General features: G+C 45.0%; 1 protein-coding gene and 1 pseudogene across 2 annotated transcripts in view; one reads left to right on the top strand and one right to left on the bottom strand.

Moving 5' to 3' along the window:
* Shld1 (shieldin complex subunit 1) overlaps positions 1 to 5,226 on the bottom strand; it is a 62,500-nt gene extending 57,274 nt beyond the window's left edge. The window contains exon 1 of one of the 2 annotated variants that reach the window (XM_021194896.2): positions 5,127 to 5,226. The gene's annotated coding sequence lies outside the window, so the exon portion shown is untranslated. The remainder of the gene's footprint in view (positions 1 to 5,126) is intronic. The other variant, XM_029536691.1, reaches the window with a different exon arrangement.
* A 7,976-nt stretch (positions 5,227 to 13,202) lies between these two features.
* LOC110318012 lies at positions 13,203 to 18,973 on the top strand (annotated as a pseudogene).
* Positions 18,974 to 19,261: the final 288 nt, after the last annotated feature.

Here is a 19,261-nt window from a genome sequence, read left to right as displayed (position 1 = left end):
AGGAGAAGGAGAAGGAGAAGGAGAAGGAGAAGGAGAAGGAGAAGGAGAAGGAGAAGGAGAAGGAGAAGGAGAAGGAGAAGGAGAAGGAGAAGAATCAGTTTAAACCAGGCCTGGTGTTATAGGCATATAATGGAAACTACTTAGGAGATTGAAACAGGACAGCCAGCCTGGACCCTTATAGAGGAGTCCCTGCCTCAGAATAATAAAATAAAATTAAATAAATAAAAAACTAAGAGCTGAGCAGGAAGAAGAGGAAGAAGAACCATGTTAGACCCACAATCATCACAAGGAACCAGAAGTTTAAAATGAGCAAAAGATCACTTATGCTAGGTGCGGCTGCTCAGGTCTGTAATCCCAGCACTCAGGGATCACTTATGCTAGGTGCAATTGCTCAGGTCAGTAATCCCAGCACTCAGGAGACAGAGGACTGCTGCCAGTTTGAGTCAGCCTCAGCTACAATCTGAGACATTATCTGAGAAATCAGACAGACAGACTACCAACAACAAAGGATAATTTGTACACTGACTAACAAGCTGTTGGTCTTAGTTAGATGGCCTTGGGGTCCCCCACCCTGCTGTCCTCTCTGGAAAGGAGAGGAAGGGCCTGGCTTTTGTCAGCATCTTACATACAGCAAGCTCTAGGTGAGCTCTGAAGTCCTCCAAGGTAGTTTGCTCAATGAAGCACTGGAAAAAATTCGTGTTTAAAACTAGGAATTAACGCTGGGCATGGTGGCACACACGCCTGTAATCCCAGCACTCGGGAGGCAGAGGCAGGTAGATTTCTGAGTTCGAGGCCAGCCTGGTCTACAGAGTGAGTTCCAGGACAGCCAGGGCTACACAGAGAAACCCTGTCTCAAAAAATCCCTCCCCAAAACAAACAAACAAACAAACAAACAAACAAAAAACTAGGAATTAGGTAGGACTGGAGAGGTGGCTCAGCAGGCAAGATCACTGGCCATATTTCCAGAGGACCTGGGTTCAATTCACATGGTGGCTTACATCTGAACCCATTTCCAGGTGATCCAACACCTTCTTCTGGACTCTGAGGGCACTGCATGAACATGGTACACAGACACACATGAAAGCATACATAAAAATAAATTCAAACACCCATGTACTAAAAATAAAAATAAACAAAATTTAAAAAACAGAACCAACCAACCAACAAGAAAACCCTAGTGTTTCCCTTCCTGGGTCTTGAATCTGTGGGGTACTGGATTCTACAGGCCATCCCATGAGCGACAGACATTTGTTCCCTTCAGTAGCCTAGTAGCCTAGGTAATGGAGAATGACTCTATGAACTAGGCCAAGGTCCTATGAATGAAGAGTAAGGGGGAGATTAAAAACACAGATAAGAACTAAAAGGAGATCAAAACTTAACAAGTGAATGGATAGAGAAAGGAGTTAAGGAGGAAGCCAGCTAGAAGAGTCAGTTTGGATGCCATGGCTGTGTCATCAATGGACTTAGAAAAGATGAGGAATGGGTTTGGAAGAAAGCATTATTTCAAGGCAAGGAATACTATACAGTTTTTAAAATGATAGAACACGCCAGGCGGTAGTGGTGCACACCTTTAATCCCAGCACTTGGGAGGCAGAGGCAGGAGGATTTCTGGGTTCGAGGCCAGGCTGGTCTACAGAGTGAGTTCCAGGACAGCCAGGGCTATACAGAGAAACCCTGCCCCCCCCCAAAAAAAAAGATAGAACACACAAAAAAGAATAAAAGAACTTGAAAGATCTCAAAGACATATCATATGTTTAATGAACAAGGCAATTTCAGAATAAGATGAGCAGTGGAATGAGGCTAGATCACATTTGTCAACAGTATAATGTATTCGCCCCCTACACCAAGTGCGTCACCTGCAATGACCCTGTGCGTGGAGCAGAACATCCTATCATTACACTGTAGAAGCTGCTCCCAGTGAATGGGCTCAGCTTGAAGGCCTTCAGTCTCCCGTGTCTAAGCAGCCGCAGTGCGATAGCCTTGATCCGGCAAAAGACAGCAAGTATAGAAAACAAATCAACACTGATGCCTGGCCAGATCCTTGTTTGAGGACACCCAGTCACACGCTGCAGACACTGGCGCAGGCAGAAGATCTGCCAAGGTTATCAGCTGATCTCTGGTAAAAGGAGTGGAAAGATAAGGTTTCCAAAAAAACTCAGAACATCCCGTCTCTCTGCAGCTGCTCTAACAGCTCAGCGAGCTCGGAGCTTCAGCGGGGACGTCTGCGTGGCACCTCTGGCTTCTGCTGCTGTTATGTAACCCTGCACAGGAGGCCTGTGGAAGGGAGTGTAGAGGTCACAGATAAGCCAGCATACTCTGCTGGCCTTCAAAGGAGCCTTGGAAGAACATCAAGCTGAGTGTCCTTAACGAAAAGAATCCCTGATGTGATAGTGCATTTTGGTGTGCATTTTGAATCACTTTAAATGCCCAAAATCCCAAGCTGGGCACTGTGCCAAAGGGAAACAAAAAAAATCGTGCTGCAGAGCAGAATCCTTTGCACCATGACATAAGCAGCTACACGTGTTCTCCTAAACATACTGTCTGAGACTCATCGGATGTGCACAGGAGAAAACGATGAGACAGGGGGAACTGGGGGATTGAACCCAGGTCCTCAGGCACACCAGCCAAGGGCCTTCCTTACCACTAAACTACACTGCTAGGCCTGTAAAACAAACTCACATAGTTTCTCTCTCCTGAAAGAAAAAGAAAGAAGGACAAGGGGAGAGGGCAGCCCAACAATACCCACAGTCACATCACAGGAAGTGCACAGTCCTGCGTCGCAGACACACATACACAGGAGATGGCTCCAGAGACTGGAGGCGAAGCTCAGTTAGACTCAGCAGACCTGTGCACCTTCCCACAGCCGCCCCCTCCCCTCCTCAAACACACCAAAAACAGAAGGAAATGACTGTATGTCAGGACTAGATGGAACTAACCCACACACCTCCCAAATTCCAATCTGTTTTATTTTAAAATCATGTTATTCATTCTTGTTGGTTTGGTTTGTTTTAGAGTTTCATGTAGCTCAGGCTGACATTGAACATGCTGTGCATGGGGGAGACAATGAACTCCTGACTCTCCTATTTTCCCCTCCCACTGAGTTGGGGTTAAAGGTGTGTGCCTGGTTTATGTAGGACTGGGGAGCAAATCCAGGGCTTTGTTGATGAGAGGCGAGCACTCTACTAATTCTACTGAGTGACATCCTCGGCCCTCAACCCCTGCCAAGCCATCCTCGTGCCCCAGCACATTACTGACGAGTACCACAGACGCATGCAGACTCTTGACAAATATAGTTTCTTGATTACCCAACGAGCTAGAAATAGTCTTCTTCAACCTCATAAAGAGTGGTTTCGAAAACCCACAGTAAGAAGGCTGACTGAGGCCAGTGAAATGCTTTCAGTTTGCAATCAGGAGCAAAATGAGAATGTCTCCGCTTGCTATGGCCAGTCAGTGTTGGATTGGAAGTTTTAGACAGCACGGTTAGACAAGAAAAGGAAATGAAAGGTTGGAAAGAGAGCTGTAAAATTATCTCCCATTTCAGGACACAGGGACAGGGGACGCAGCTTGGTGGTAAAGTACTTGCCTAGAATGTACCAGACTCTGGGTTCAATCCCCAGGGCAAAAATCAAACAAAAATCAGATATGATCTTGTATAGAAAACCTCAAGGAAGCCACACAACCAACTTAAAACTAAACAGCTTACATAAGTTTGCAAGATACAAGACCAAACACAGACACAAATCACTTGTAGTTTTAGACAAGTGATACAACCTCAAAAGAAAAATTAAGAACCCATTTCCATTTATAAGGGCACAGAAATGAAACACGGCTGTATTAAATATGCACAAGATGTTAAATATGCACTAAAGAAATGGAAAATCTTCCTTGTTCATGCACCAGAAGCCAGTATCTTAAGATGGTGCTATCTGCAGGGGTGGTGACCCACGCCTTTAGTTCTAGCAGACAAAAGCCCAGCTCTGTATGTTTGGAGCCCACTGAACTATGTAGCGAGTTCCTGGCCAGCCAGAGCCTACTTAGTGAGACCCTGTCCTAAAACAAAACAAAACAAAACAAAACAAATAAGTAAAATATGATGTTACTAGTGCCCAAACTATCCTACAAAACAAAACAAATAGTGCAAGTCAGATGTGATGGAGATCCTGGCGTTTGGGGACATACAAGTAGGAGGACCTTGAGTTTGGGGCCCTGCCTGGCCTGTGTAGCAAGACAGTCTCAAAAGCCAAACAAACAAACAGAACCTCTATAGGAATGAAGACAAGAATACTGACACAAAGACATATAAGTGAAAGAGAAAGGTAAGTCCCAAAGTAAAATCCCACTGATGGGCAGTTGGTGGGGTAATTCAAAAAGCAGTCAGGAAGGTCCTTTTCAACATAAAAATAAGAATATACAATCCGATTCCATACAGTTAGGCATTGTTAGTCATTAATGGATTGCGATTCTCTCAAGTCCCCAAAACAAGCTTTGCAAATCTCTGGCCCAAGAAGCTAGTCACATACTTTTTTGATTCCGTTTTTATACAATGCAAATTAGACAACAATATGACCAGAGTGATGCACAGAGGACTGTGTTCCTCACTAACAGTTTTCTTTGACGTGATGCGATCAGTCCAGGGTTATCACAAGTGCACAATTCGGCGAACGTACAAAACAGACTGTAGCTTACACTTTTGATTTTATGGAAACATCAAGTTACTAATACTGCTGTTTAAAATTATAACAGATCCCCCGTAGCCCACGCTTTTAATCCCAGCATAGGTAGGAGGCCAGCCTGATCGACATAGTGAACTCCAGGGCAACCATGGCTATGTAGAGAGACAAAAAAGAACAAAACAAAAACAAACAAAAAAGCCTTAAAACACTAAAATAGATAATTAACTGGAAACTAATCGTGATCTCTACTAATTCCAGAGCGAGGTAAAAAAAAAAAAAAAAAGAGCGCAGTGGGCGGAGCTTGGAGCGGAGGGGCGGGGCGGGGCAGGTGCCAGGGAAACCCGTGGGATAATCCGCTCCTCCCCTCCCTCCTCGCTCCCCCGCTCCCTTCCCCCGGCCCTCCAGAACTGCAGAAAAACCGGCAGAGGTTCCTCAGAGCCCCGAGTCACTCACCGGCTGACCGCAAGAGCCCGGAACCGGAAGCGTCGGCTCCATCTTTGTTATGGAAAATGCGAAGTTTAAAAGGAAGTTGTTGAACCCTTCTTTGCTGAGGTCAGAAAAGGGCAAATCAATCCATCTGCGGCCATCTTAACTAAGGGCATTTGCCTGAACCCCTGCAGCACGCAGGTCATCTGGGATATTTAGTTGCTGTAAGTGTCCTTGTTGGACTCCAAAGAAACTGGGAAACTGTTAACATGCAAAGCCTCTTAAATAGGACATAAGACGAAAACTGGCCTTGGAAGTACACTCTGAACCCGAGGCCTGGGTTCTCTCATTGAGAGAGGCAGGACGATCAGGAGGAGCTTTAGGATAGCAAAATTCTCTCAGACAGCATTAAGAATAGTTTAATATTGTCACATGGATTCTATTCGGGCTAAAATTTCAGAACTACACAAAAGGACAAAGGGGGACTGACTGTTGAAAGACAAAATTCGAGGGGTTGGGAATATGGCGTAGCATGTGAGTTGGTGTCTGAATTAGTGAGGTCCCAAATTCCACCCTCTCAAGAAAGGACACAACCAGAACAAACTCAGCCTAGAGCTAGAGGAGAGTTCTAGAGCAGCATGGGTCTGTTTATGGTGAGATGTGACTGGAAGAACTGGAAAGAGAATGAAAAGCCCAAGTTCTAGGGTATTGTCCTTATAGGTTTAAACAAAGGGGATTGTGTTGATCAGAACTATGGAGAAAGTAAGCTTGTTTCCAAGTTCATTTAAGTGGCACTTAGCACAAAAGATTCCATTCCAGTTTGACTCTGTCCACTGGGCCTACTACTGTAAAAGCTAGTCTAAAACAATTCTGTTCAACTGAACTGAGTACGGTTTTCTCCCCACCGTAGTCTTGAGGGGTCCAGTATAGTCACAGCCCCTCCTGATACCTACCTTTGGATGAGACCCCACACATTAGGAGTCCTGCAAGTTAGAGGAATGTTTTAAAATTAGTGCTGTAGGGGCTAGAGAGATGGTTTAGCAGTTAAGAACATGGGCTGCTCTTCCAGAGGACCTGGATTCAGTTCCCAGTGTTTACATGACAGCTGGATCCTTTTCTAAACCTAGTTCCAGAGATTAGTGTCCTTTTCTAACCCCCAAAGGAACCAGGCACACACACACAGTGCAAAATACCCTAAACACATAAAGTTTAAAAAGTAATTTTAAAAATATTTAAGCCGGGCGTGGTGGCGCATGCCTTTAATCCCAGCACTCGGGAGGCAGAGGCAGGCGGATTTCTGAGTTCGAGGCCAGCCTGGTCTACCAAGTGAGTTCCAGGACAGCCAGGGCTATACAGAAAAACCCTGTCTTGAAAAACCAAAATATATATATATATATATATATATATATATATATATATATATATATATATATATATATATATATATATATATATATATATATATTTAAACATAGTGCTTGAGCCAGTTGTCTTTAGAATCCATAAACGTCTTTAGAATCCACTGCTCAAGTGGCTGAAACAGGCTGTTCTCTGTGAACTCCAGCCCATCCTAGTCCAATTATCTATTCCAGGCCAGCCAGAGATAGATAGTAAAAAACTGTCTCGAAAATATTAAATAAAAGCAAATAGTGCTTGAAGTTTGGCCGTTCAATACTACATACTGTGAAAGTGTGTGCACATGTGTCTTAGGGTTTCCATTGCTGTGAAGAGACACCATGACCAAGGCAACTCTTATACGGGGCAACATTTAATTGGGGCTGGCTTACAATGTCAGAGGTTCAGTCGTGGTAGTGTGCAAGCAGTCTTGGTGCGAGAAAAGTTGCTGAAAGTTCTACATCTTGATCTAAAGGCTGCCAGGAGACAACTAGCTTCTAGGCAGCTAGAAGGAGGGTCTAAAGCCCACACCCACAGTGACACACCTCCTCCATCAAGGCAACACCTAACAGTGCCATTCCCTGGGCTAAGCATGCTCAAATAACCGAACCAAATAAAGACCTCATCTCTCCCCAGCTCCACCTCCACACTGATTTCATTGCTTGTTCTTTCTCGCCCTGAGTTTTCCTTCCTCACAGCTTCATTCCTTAAGAACAGTCTTTTTTTTACTTTCTGGCCCTTGTAATATTCGGCTTTAGAGAATTCTCCCTGCCGAAACCTCCCCTGACTTGTCAAATAGGAGTTGACTGTTCCTCCCACGGGACCTTGCTTTCTACTTATCTCTTTAAATCCTTTTGCTCTTCCTTCTTTTCCCACCAAACAGTAGCTGTCTGAAGGGCCAAGGACTAGTGTGTTTTGCATACTTCCATCCAGATCACAGTTCAGTGAGCCAGGTGGGTGTGCTGCTGTGGTCAGGAATGGGTGAGTCCTTCCCCGCCCCCCAGCTCGCCCCCCTCCCTGCCCTCAGTATCTCTCATTCCCCACCCACACCTGAATCAACAATGACACCCAAACATGTCTTTACTACCTGTTATCAGTGAAGCAGAACTCAGAGCCTTTGCCTTCTGCCTTTATCTCGTTTGTTTGGTAAACTGTGTATGGGTCTGCTTTACCGGTCTCACGTTTTGGTTTCAGTTTTTCCATGATGAAGGTTGTTTTTCCTATGGAGCTTCCTGGAGCAAACTTCTGAGATCTTAATAACTTTGGCCTGTAGCCTGCTTCTAACCATCCTCTTTTATCACTTTCTGGGCTGAAGCAGCCATCGAAGCAGAATCTTTTTTGTTTGTTTGTTTGTTTGTGTTTGTTTGTTTTTTGAGACAGGGTTTCTCTGTGTAGCTCTGGCTGTCCTGGAACTCACTCTGTAGACCAGGCTGGCCTCAAACTCAGAAATCTGCCTGCCTGTGCCTCTCAAGTGCTGAGATTAAAGGCATGCGTCTGGCTTGTTTTTTTATTTTTTTATTTCATGTATACTGTCACTGTCTTCAGAGACACCAGAAGGTGGCATCAGATGCCTACTACAGACGGTTGTGCACCGCCATGTGGTTGCTGGGAATTGAACTCAGGTCCTCCGGAAGAGGAGTCAGTGATCTTAGCTCCCGAGCCGTCTCTCCAGCCCAAAGCAGAATCTTAAGTTGGGTACAGTGCATGGCCCAACACTCAAAAGGCTGAAGTGGGAGAGCGACTTGAGTCTGTCCTGGAGCATCTTATCTCCAAACAGAAGAGGGAAAACAACAAGTCTTAATCCGCAAAACACAACACGTTAATTAGGTGTAGCGGTGTGTGCCTATAATCCCACATTTAGAAGACTGAAACAGGAGGATTGTGAGTTCCAGGACAGCCTGGGCCACATCATGAGAGTTGTGTAGTTGTAAGACAAGACTCCATATGGGTGCTGGGAATCAAATTTAGGTCCTCAGCAAGAGCAGCCAGTGCTCTAAATAACTTAACTGCTTCTCTAGCCCTGATTGTCTGTTCTTTTACCATTGATTATATAAAGGCTACATAAGCTGATTAATATCACAATTTTGTATTCATATGACTTACAATTTTCTTTTTTTAAAAAAAAATTTATATATATACATATATATGATGAGTACACTGTAGCTGTCTTTGGACACACCAGAAGAGGACGTCAGATCCCATTACAGATGGTTGTGAACCACCATGTGGTTGCTGGGAATTGAACTCAGGACCTCTGGCAGAGCAGTCAGTGCTCTTAACCAGCCACCTCTCCAGCCCTTACAATTTTATTTTTAGCCATTTTTAATTTATTATGTGTATGTGAGTATGGGTTTGTACACTTGAGTGTAGCGCCTGAGGAGGTCAGAAGCCAGCCTCAGGTGCTCTGGAAGTGGAGTGACAGGCGGTTCTGAGCCTCCTGATGCAGGAGCTGGGAAGTGGACTGAGGTCCTCCAACAGAGAACGCATGGTCTCGACCACTGAATCAGCTCTCCAGCTTTTATATTTGTATTTTATGAATAAATTTCGTCTGTCAGGTAAGCCATCTACTTCAGCCAAATGTCTTTCAGCAGGGGGAAAAGAATCATTTAGTTGAAAGACTAAAATAACTATTTCCAAAACAGGTTGAAGTCCTTTGAAATCATTTTATCTGTGTCATGTTGAACTTTGATCTACCAACTACTGTCAGTTGGGAAATTATCCTTATGCAAGGGGAAAGAAAATATCACAAAAGTCCAAGGGTTAAGTAATAATGAATCTGAAAACACATTATTGCTGTTTCAATGATACTGTAAAGATACAATTAGATAATTAGTTGGCACTTAGACTTCTATCAAAGAGACTATGAAGTTCCCAAGTAGACAAGTGCAGTTCAAGTTTTATTTCCCAATGACTTCCCAGTACCTAGTGTCTCAGTCACTCAGACTGCAGCACTTCAGCATTGACAGGTAACAGAAGGTTGGACTGTAAAAACGGAAAGCATTATTAACACGGTGCTTACTCAAGCACTAAGGACTCTGAAAACATTCCACAACGGCAGAATCTGCAGTTCATTTCCTGGCATGCGGGGTTGTGAGAACACAGTAAAGAACAAGCCTGTTGCAGATGGTCAGTAACTGATTATCAACCTGACAGGATGTAGGATCATCCGGGAGACAAGCCTCTGGGTGTGTCTGAGAGGGAATTTCTATACTGATTAGTTGAGGTGGGAAGAACCCCCCCCCCCCCTTAACTGTGTGGCATTCCATGGGCTGGAGTCATAGGCTGAACATAGACGAGACATTGAGCTAGAATCCACCACTCCCTGCTTCCTGGCTTAGCTGTATCCTCTACCTGCCACCATGCTGATCCTCAGTAACCTATACCAACTGTGCTGAACTGGATTCTTGGAAACTGTCGGACAAAATAAAATTTTCTTCCCTTAATTTGAGTCCTGTCAAATATTTTATCACAGGAACAAATAGTAATTAATACAATGATGCTAGAGGCAGACATATCTAACCCATGGCCCAGAGCCACTTTCATCTATCAACGCTGAAGAGAGAAGCAAAAAGTGCCTCGGACATGGAGATGAGACATCCAGCATGAACTCTGGCTCTCTTACTGACAATTGTATGACTGCAGTTACTGAACCCCTCTGAGCCTTTGAGTTTATCATCTGAAAGAAAAGTATGATTAACTTCTGGGACTATATCGTCTGCACACATAACCCTTGCTGGTACTGAATCCAGACCCACATAGATTTAGTATTGTGGGAGTATCACTGGTTTCTTTGATGTAAGCCTCTCTAAATTGCATGAGTTCATTGCTGACCTGGAGTATTTTCATTGTGTCTTGTATTTGTTTTAGAATTGCTACTCAGGCTGCCATTTGATCAAGCTAGATTTTTTTTTTAAAAAAAAATCCAAGGACTGGGGGCACAGTTCAGTGGCAGACACTTGGCTAAAATGTATGCGATCCTGGTAAGATCCACGGCACCAAAGCAAGCAAATGAACCAGAAGCTAACAGGCACTACTGCAAAGCTCTTCCCTCTGGACTGAAACATTTCCTCATGAAGGGAGAATGGAGGCTCAGAAAGTTTACGAACCCCAAGAAAGACTCTCAATGAACTCTCCCCAGTGGTGGGGTCAGGAGATGCTTCTGTAATGCTGCTGCCTACAGTTGTGTAGGAGACTCCACTGACACAGTACTCATGAGCCATCACCTATGCTGGGGGGCGGGGGCTTTTCAGTGCTGTACTCAAGGCATGCTTGCTCCTATGAGTAACACAGCTCCCATAAAATTATTGGTCCTCCAACCTGGCCTTAGATATAACAGTTCCCTTGGTCTGACATTGTCCTCTATGGCTGGGGTAGAAAAAAAAGAGTCTCCCCAGGAAAAGTTACACAACAGATATTGACAAGGATATGGAAAAACTGGAAGCCTTTCACAACACAGCATTGGTGGGAATATAATTTAGTCTAACCGGTATAGAAAACCATGCTGAGGGTTCATAAATATTCCAGAACAAGTATATGATCCTGTAGCTGTACCACCAATATTTATGCAAAGGAAGTGAAATCAATATCTATCTCAAAAAAGAAATCTCTATTCTGTGTTTAACCTAGCACTTTTTACAATAGCCAAGAAGTGGGAACAACCCAAGTGTCCATCAGTGACTGAATGGGTTTTTTTTAAGGGTACATATATACAGTGCAATAGTGCTCAGCCATTAAAAAATGAAATTCTATCATTTGCAACTACATAGATATAGCTGGAAGACATGACATTAAGACAAACTTGTCAAGTGTATGAAGACAAATACCACGTGATCTCATATGTGCAACCCAAGTAGTTATCACAGAGAAGACAGTACGTGGGTGGAGGTTAGCAGGAGCTGCAAGTGGCAGTGGCCATAGGAGTCACCGTGAAAACATTTCAGTTAGATAGGAAGAACTGGGCAAGGAGGGGGTTTACCATTCAGCACACTGACTGCAGTTAATAATGTGTTGTATCCTCAGGGGATGCTGAGGTAGGTTTAAAATCTCCTCACCACAAATGGTACCTGTGTGAGGAAATACATTCATAACCTAGCCAGAATGAGTCATCCCGCAGTGTGTATATACTTAAAAACGTGGTGGTATACATGTCATTTTATTTGTCAGTTGAAAGTACATATAGTATGGAAATACTTCTCAGTCGAAACATAATGTGTTCTCTAAAGACAGGGTCTCTCTGCAGTGCAGAGTCATTACAGGGTGGAACTCACTGTGTATCTAGGCTGACCTCGAACTCACAGCCAACCTTTGGTCTCAGGTTCCCAAGTGCTGTGCTTTCAAGAATGTCACCACCTCTGATTCTTTTTTATTTTTTATTTTTTTCTGATAACCTCTTGCCTCATAAATAAAGACTTCTTTTTTTTTTTTCTGGTGGTGCTGGGGCCCTTGAACATGCTAGGTAGGCTCTCTACTACTGAACTACATCTCCAGCCGTTAAAAGTGTTGGGGTGTGGCAGAGTGTATACATTTATGCACACATACACACGTGTATGATTTTTGTATTGAGAAGGGATCAGGATGTGTGTAGGACTACTTGTCCTGGAATTCACCGTGTAGAACAAGCTGTCTTGTAAGTTACAGAGATCCATCCGCCTCTGTGTCCTGAGAGTTGGGATTAAAGTGTTGTACCACCAAGCCTGGATCACGTGTACAAGTCTAATGTTGGTTCTGAATATAAGAGAAAATATGTGAAACTGGACATAATGGCATATATCTTTATCCCAGCCAGAGATATTTGTCTTTCTGAATCTTACTGCTTGGTTTAATATGACTTCCAGTTGTGTCTATTTTCTGTAGTATCAGGATTTCATCTTTCTCTTCCCCTCCCCAAAGGTCTGTCTATCTATCTATCTATCTATCTATCTATCTATCTATCTATCTATCTATCTATCTATCTATCTATCTATCTATCTATCTCCCTGGCTGTCTTAGACCTCACTGAGTTGACTAGCCCAGGCTGCCCTCAAACTCAAAGAGATCTGCCTGCCTCTGTAACTTGGGTGCTGAGATTAAAGCTATGTACCACCACACTCAGCTCACTTTTTGCGTCTACATATAATTTTATTTTGTGTACATGCGACATTGGCCTCATCTCTTCTTCTGGTGGATCTAGACTGCCTCTTTAAAGCAGACTTTCAGAGTAGCTCAGCCTGTTCAGGAAGTTACTGCATAACCTAGGCTTCTTTGAAACTTTGGATTCTGCCGCCCCGTCCTCCCAAGTACTGGGATCAAAGGCTCTTGGCACCTGTAACAAATGCCTTTCGGTAATGTACTCAAGATAGACCTCCCTGTATAGACTAAACTAGTACACAGGGATCCAGAGTGACCTTGCCAAGAACATCTGACTCCAGCTGCTTTTATCAGTAAGGTTTGAGCCCTAACTGATTTTGCCGTCATTACCTTTAACAATGATCTCAGAGACAAGAAAACACAGCACTCCATGATGGTCAATGCCCAGGCTCATCTACTCCAAAATGACTGGCAATAAGTGACTAGCTCCCCTCTGCCCTCCTCCTGTACCTCCTCCTTCTCCTTTCCTCTGTCCTCTTCTCTCCTTCCCTCTGTCCTTTCTCTCTCCTCGTGTGCCGTCCCCTCTCTCCAGTCCTATAGCCTCCCTGCTGGTGCCGTGAGGGTATCTGTGCAGGGTACACAATGGTCGGCCACCTCACTGTGCCCTTCTTATCCTTAGCTAAGGGTAGCATGTCTGGGAACCCTGAGGAGGATGGAGTAATGAGTTACAGAATGTATATGTGTTTGGAGTTCTCTTGAGTTGTGCCCTTTTATTGTTTTCTAATCCTGGTACTGGACAGCTCCTTGAAATCACTGTATAAAACCCAGCAGGGAGGGAGGGGGATGAAAATTTGATGACGTAGGCCTTGAACTTTCAGCCCTTCTCCTTCGGCCTCCTAAACAGCTGGGATTCTGGGCCAATGCCAGCAGGTTCTGTTCTCAATTGTTTTCCTTAATTAAAACTTCCTTGTAATTTATCTTTGAGTTGGACATGGTGGTTTGTGCTTATAATTTCAGTATTTAGGAGGTGGGGCCAGGTCAGAGAGTTAAGTGCAATCACCAGCTACACGATGAAAAGCTTAAGGCTAGCCTGGGCTACATAAGACCCTGACTCAAAAACTTAAATATAAAAGCTTGGGATAGTAACTGAATCACCTTTGTGTGCCTGAGACAAAACAGATCATTGGCTTAAAGGGAGAAAGGTTCATTTTGGCTGTGGACTCCAGAGGCTCCAGTTTACAGCTGCTTGGCTCTGTGGCTTCTGGGCTACCTGGTCGTGATAGAGCTAAAGAGGTCTGTTCACTTAGTGGGAGAGAAGGGACAGGGCTAGCTTCCCTCAGATGCAAATCCACAGTGACTGAGCTTCCTTCTTCCAGGCTCCACCTTCCGAAGGCTTCACCATCTCCTAACAGTGACCAAGTCTTTAGCATACAAGTCTTCAGTGACATTCAAGAGCTAAACTATATGTGAGATATAGTAGTACACCCTGCCTATTATTCCATTACTCATGAGAGTGAGGTGAGGCCAGCCTGGGCTACACAGTAAGACTCTGTCCCAGGAATAAAATGAGCAGTCAAGCCAAACAAGGGATCTCAATTACACCACTCTGATTCTTCGGAGGGTAATGACATTCCTTGTAGTTTGTATATTTTATCTGTTTAAGCTGAGCCTCATCTCCTTCTCCTCCTCCTCTCCCTCCTCCTCCTCTTCTTCCTCCTCCTAAGCTCCCAAGGTTAAACTGAGATATGATCCACCCAAGTTCACCTGGGGATCACTGAGCTTATTAGGCTTATCACAGGGCAATGGTGAGCGGTTATGCCCAGGAGCATAGGTAATCTTAAAGTAGGAGTGATGCCTTCTCCATCAGTTCATAGCTGGGACTTGTTCTCATTCTTCCCCACCCATATACTCTAACCTCTCCCAGAGTCCCTGAGGCCACAAGCAAGTGGGGCAGAATTGCATTGAACTGCTTAGGTGGGAGACATCATGATCTTTGATGAGCAGGCCCACATGGACTGCTGTCAATGGTAGCAGTTTGGGTCAGAAAACAGTCCTCCTGGGAGCTGAGGTTAAAGGCAAGTGCCACCACGCCTGGCTACCGTTGTTTTTTGAGACAGGGTTTTGGGTAGCCCAGGATGGTCTTGAACTCACTATGTAGCTGAAGCTACACTGAGTGACTTCCTGGCCTTCCTAGAGTGGAAGAGTCCTGAAGGCAGTGACTGATTCCTGTTTTCTCTCTGTAGCAGCTCAACTGTGTTCTAGTCTTGAAACTTTATAAATAGTATACTATCACCCCAAGCTCTCAGGTTACAAGTTTAAGAACTTGAAGGTCTTTAGAAATATCTTATTTTTAATTATGGAGGGAGGGGTAAGCTATATGCATGTGAGAATGAGTGCCTGGAGACCAGAGGCAATGGGTCCCCTCCAGCTGAAGTGACAGACAATTATGAGATGCCTGAGGTGGATGCTGGGAACTGAATTTGGGTCCGCTGGAAGATTACTACATACTTTTAACATCCAAACCATCTCTCCAAACCCCCAGAAATTTCCAAAGACTACTGATTATTGGGAAATTACTTTATAGAATCATTTTAAGAACTTTTAAAAATTAATTTAATTTATGTACATTAGTGTTTCATGTGCCTCATATTCCCCTGAAACTGGAGTTTCAGACAGTTGTGAGCTGCCATGTAGGTTCTGGGAATTGAACCTGGAGCCCCTAGAAGAGCAACTGGTGCTCTTAACCATGGAACCATCTCTCCAGCACCCCCCATTTTAAGAACTTTTAAGTACAGAATTTTCCAAGTAATTTTTTTCCTTAGCTTATTTTAATTTAATTTATTTATTTTTGTTTTCTGAGACAGGGTTTCTCTGTGTAGGCCTGGCTGTCCTGGATTCTCTATATAGACACTATTTTTCTTAGTTTATGATGCCAGCGGTCCTCTCTTCCTTAATTAAGTGGCTCGTAACCATTAGCATATGAGCCCCTGGAGAGCCTGTTCAATGTAGATCTGGAGCCAAGGGTAGCGTCCAACGCCTGTTATCTCCAGTGTTAGCAGGTGGGAGCGGGGCAGTCTGTAGTTCAAGGCCAACCTGGTGTTCTGTTTGATGTTTTGTTAATGTAACCCAAACTCAGGTCATCTGGGAAGAGGAAACTTCAAAGCGTGACATGGCCTCCATCACCACTGCTCTTTAGATAAATCTGCCGGGCATTTCCTTGATTAACGATTGATGTGAGAGGGCCCAGCCTACTAAGGGATGGGATGGTGGTCCTGGGTTGTTTGTTTGTTTGTTTGTTTGTTTGTTTGTTTTTTTTTTAAGACCAACTAAGAGGGCCAAGGAGCCAGCAAGCAGCACTCCTCCATGGCCTCCACTTCAGATCATGTGCCAGATTCCTGCCTTGAGTTCCTGGCCCAACTTCCCTCAGTGATGGAGTGTGACCTGAGAGCTATAAGCTAAAACAAACCCTTTCCTCCCCAACTTGCTTTTGAAAGATCCTGAGAGAGAGTTTAAGTATTTAAGCCCCTAGACCTATGTCCAAAATAGCCCCATTGTTCCAGAATGCCAGGTGTTTGCGGGTTTTGCCTTTCTATAGCCCAATGCCAGGTGTTTGCGGTTTTTGTATCTTTATAAACCCCTTACTCCTTGAGCTCTTGACGCCTCTACCCCTGCGTGGGATACGAGTCATCCCCAGTGCACTGGTCTTTCCCAAATAAAACTCTTGCAGTTTGCATCAAGACCGTTTCTCGTGAGTGATTTGGGGTGTCGCCTCTCCTGAGTCCTCACGCTGTGGGTCTTTCACTTTCAGTCGTGGTGCTTACCACAGCACTGGAGAGCAAACTAGAACACTGAGCTATGTGAGGTCCCATCTCCAAACCAAGCCACCTCCAGCAAAACCACACCCAGACATAAAGCAACTCTCACTCCCTTATCACTGACTCTCCTCCCCAGCCGCTCCGATTCCGTGGTTTAAGGTTCAAGGATATGTTTGTAACAAACTCCCCGGAACACTGATGTGGCCTGATTGACCACACTTTGGGAATTGCCACCTTAGCCCAGGCTCATGTGGCCTTATACTGTTGACATTCAGCCACATTTATCATGGGGCAAGCCTGGGAGGTATGGCATAGGCACCCCTCTGCTCCCCAGATGCCAGTGGGGACAAAAGCCTTTCAGATCCTCCTTCTGGGACCGCCCTTGTAGGCCTGCCAGATACCTGCTCAGGGAATGAGAGGTGTAACTGAGTTAAAACCCTTTGGTGATTTTCCCTGATCCCTTTTTGTGTTTTTTGTTATACTACGAGATAAAGCATGAGAGGGAATCTTTCTGCTACAACCGACTACAACCAGGAAAGACAGTTTCCCAGCCTTCTTTGGTCAAGAACACAGCGTTATTAGTCTCCCTCTGTGTTCAAATGGGTTGTTTTTCCATGGGGCATTACATCAATGATACCACACAGGGAAAAGAAAAGTATCTTACTTTTCCAGGAGTATGGAATGATGTTGGAGTCCCCACTCAAGCCATGCCCATACCACCCCACCCAGGAGAAGAAGAGCAGATGGGTCTAGCATCTGCCTCTGCTGGTGATTATGAGCCCCTTGCATGACCATCCCCGGGACCGTCTGTGGAGACTGAGGGTCTCAGTGAGCTAGTGTGAGTCACTGAATCTATGGCCCACACAGACTGCAGAACCATGTAGACAGTACCTCTACTTCCAGGCTTTTCTGAGCCTCTACAGTGACACAGCTGTGCCTTTAGCCACAACACTCCATAGACAACACCACCAAAACACTGCAAGGTGTCAATTTTAGAACCTGGGAAACTGGGCTGGAGAGATGGCTCAGCGGTTAAGAGCACTGACTGCTCTTCCAGAGGTCCTGAATTCAATTCCCAGCAACCACATGGTGGCTCATTACCATCTGTAATGGGATTTGATGCTCTTTTCTGGTGTGCCTGAAGACAGCAACAGGGTACTCATATAATAAATAAATAAAAGAACTAAAAAACAACAACAACAAAAAACAAACCTGGGAAGCTATGGAAAGAAGATATGTTTGGCCAAGGTGTTGATGCTTCCCCATCAATAGCATCACGCTGACAGTTGGCTCCCTCCAGCCATATAGCAGACAGAAAATCAGAGAGTTTGTAGAATTGCCTGACAATCCATTATCCCTGCTCATGTTCCTTTGACTGCCTGGTCTCCTTCTACCGACTCCTATCTCTAAATCTTGAGCAGCCTGATGAGGCTTCACTGTCCTAGCTAAGATAATTGAAGAACAATCTGCTCCTTTTTAGATCGTCCTGGACCAACATAAGCACCTTGCAATTTGTACCACCCAGGTCCTCAGGCCAGACTTCGTGGATGCCAGTGGGTAGGTGATGTCTTGCTCACTGACCTGTGGTAATTAGTAGTCATTATGCTCCCGGGGCTGTGAGAAGGAGATTTTTACACATTTTAGTGCAGTGGGACTTTCCAGCTCACTGACAGTGTGGGTGTATTTTTATGATGTCCTCCTGGATTAATTGTTTCTTTGAACGGATGGGATAAAATCCAACAGACCTAGCCAGGGCAGCCAAGTGGGTATAACCTGTAATTTTGTGGCCAGAGTACAAGTTAGTGTTGAGTGGAGCTAGGCTAGGGGACCCTTGCCGGGGCCACAGCAGTCAGCCATTGGAACCTCAGTCCTGATAGAGCTCAGAGAAGTGCAGAAACTCCAACTAAAATATCTACCTCTTAGGCTAGAGAGATGATTCAGTGGTGAAGAGCACTGACTGCTCTTCCAGAGGTCCCGAGTTCAATTCCCAGCAACCACATGGTGGCTCACAACCATCTAAAATGGGGTCCAATGCCCGCTTCTGGTATGTCTGAAGACAGCTACAGTGTACTCATATACATCTAGGGTTCTGAGGGGAATCCCTATGCCAGAGGTCTGTTCAGCATGAAGCTCCTACTAGGCAAGGATTTCCCTCCCTCCCCACCCATTCCCTGACTAAGACCTTCCACTCAGATGTGGGTGCCAATGGTGAGATTTGTGCCAACCTGTTCAAGAAGAACTGGACAGCTGAGCTGGTCATCTGACACGTGCTGCTGACCAAGTGCCCACTGATGGCTCCTCACCCAGAGCGTGCACTCAAGGATGAGGGCCCCTGCTTTTGGAGCACTATGAAGAGTATGCTGTCTGTGTCCTATCTGCTGACAGATCCATCCAGTGCGCAAGTAGCACCAGCAGCTGGAGAGCTGAGGCTACCTGGGACATCACCATGGTACTATAGCCCCCCCCCCACACTGAGCCTATGACCCCAGGGGTCTAGGAGGAGCTGAAGATTCCATGATGAAAAAGCACTCAGGATAGCAAGGTAAGTTAGCAGCCAAGAAAATGTTGGACAGGATGCCAGCACTGAGGAGACTGTAGGGGCTTTTCTTTTTATTTATTTATTTATTTATTTTTCTGAGACAGGGTTTCTCTGTATAGCCTTGGCTGTCCTGGAACTCACTTTGCAGACCAGGGTAGCCTCGAACTCAGAAATCCGCCTGCCTCTGCCTCCCAAGTGCTGGGATTAAAGGCGTGAGCCACCACCGCCTGGCTGGGGCTTTTCTTTTTAATTCCTTCCTTCCTTCCTTCCTTCCTTCCTTCCTTCCTTCCTTCCTTCCTTCCTTCCTTCCTCCCTCCCTCCCTCTCTCCCTCCCTCCCTCCCTCCCT

The sequence above is a fragment of the Mus pahari genome, chromosome 3 (assembly GCF_900095145.1).
Source record: "Mus pahari chromosome 3, PAHARI_EIJ_v1.1, whole genome shotgun sequence".
NCBI classification, from domain to species: Eukaryota; Metazoa; Chordata; class Mammalia; order Rodentia; family Muridae; genus Mus; species Mus pahari.
Note: the sequence above shows the minus strand (reverse complement) of the source record. Positions and strands in the feature narration are given on the sequence as shown.